Source organism: Nothoprocta perdicaria, unplaced genomic scaffold (assembly GCF_003342845.1).
Source record: "Nothoprocta perdicaria isolate Ctin4 unplaced genomic scaffold, notPer1 scaffold_160, whole genome shotgun sequence".
NCBI lineage: Eukaryota > Metazoa > Chordata > Aves > Tinamiformes > Tinamidae > Nothoprocta > Nothoprocta perdicaria.
Window position 1 is genome coordinate 1,544,292 of NW_020454761.1, and position 1,603 is coordinate 1,545,894.

Here is a 1,603-nt window from a genome sequence, read left to right on the forward strand (position 1 = left end):
ATCCTGGAGGTGCATATGACAAATAGATAATGAATATTAGACAGACACTTCAAACTAAATTGTTCTTTAGGATAAAATATAACCTAAACCATAGCCATACCAAAGCCATAGCCAGGTTGGTTATAAATGGGGACAAGTCTAGTTGGAGGCCTGTGGCCAGTGGTGTCTCCCAGGAGTCAGTCCTGGGCCAAATGCTGTTCCATTTGCTCATCAATGACTTGGACAAGGGGACAGAGCGCACCCTGAGCAAGTCTGCAGATGATATCAAGTTGGGTGAAGTGGCCGACAGTCCAGAGGGCTGTGCTACCATTCAGAGGGGCCTGGACAGGTTGGAGAGTTGGGCAGAGAGGAACCTCGTGAGGTTCAATAAGGACAAGTGCAGGGTCCTGCACCTGGGGAGGAGTAACTCCAGGCAGCAATACAAATTAAGTATTGACCTGCTGAAGAGCAGCTCCGCAAAGCTTTGGGAGTCCTGGTTGACACCAAGGTACGCATGAGTCAGCAGTGTGCCCTTGTGGCCAAGAAGGCCAATGGGATCCTGGCCTGCATCAGAAGGAGTGTTGCCAGCAGGTCAAGGGAGGGGATCCTGCCTGAAGGGTGAATGTAGGGAGAAAGGGGCCAAACTATTCTCAGTGGTGGCCAGTGATAGGACAAGGGACAACGGATATAAGTTGAAACACAGGAAGTTCCATCTGCATGTGAGGAAGAACTTCTCTCCTGTGAGGGTGCCAGAGCCCTGGCACAGGCTGCCCAGGGAGGCTGTGGAGTCTCCTTCTCTGGAGATCTTCCAAACCCGCCTGGATGYCGCCCTGTGCCCCGTGCTCTGGGTGTSCCTGCTKGAGCAGAGGGGTTGGACTAGATGATCTCTAGAGGTCCCTTCCAACCTCAGCCATTCTGTGATTCTGTGATGCATACTTGAATACATGCAAAAAAAATAGTAAAGTCACAAATAGGGAGTTTTTGTGATATTTGAAAGGTTTTACTGAGCCATGGCTTGGACATACTTTAACATATTTTTAAGGATTTTTTTTTTCCCYCACCTCTATCATTTTAAAAATATTTGTTCATTTTAGTGATTCCATTCCATCTCTTTTTACAACTGTTTCTCATTTTAAATTGACATGAAAATGGCTGTAACTGTTTTGCAGGCTGTTAATGGGTTATACACTGTTTTAACTGATTTTCGGAGAGCAGAATTTCCTAATTATGACTAAAGTAAAGGTACTTCCTCTTAAAGAGCTGATTCAAACAATTTGGAGAAGAGAGAGAGATTGGGAATACAGTGGAAGAACTTCAAATACAGTGGAAGAACTTCAAAAATATGACAAATAACTGCTCCAAATGCTCCAACTCTCAAGATCCAACTTGAAGTGGTTTTGGTTTTATAAATAAGGAACAGTTCTTGAATAGATTTTTGCTTGCAAGCGTATATGTGGCTCCTTCAGATGCAAGCTTTCCATCTCACAGTAAAAAAAAGACTGAAAAGAGAATAAGTTAATTTTAAAACACCTTTCCTTTCCTTTCCTTTCCTTTCCTTTCCTTTCCTTTCCTTTCCTTTCCTTTCCTTTCCTTTCCTTTCCTTTCCTTTCCTTTCCTTTCCTTT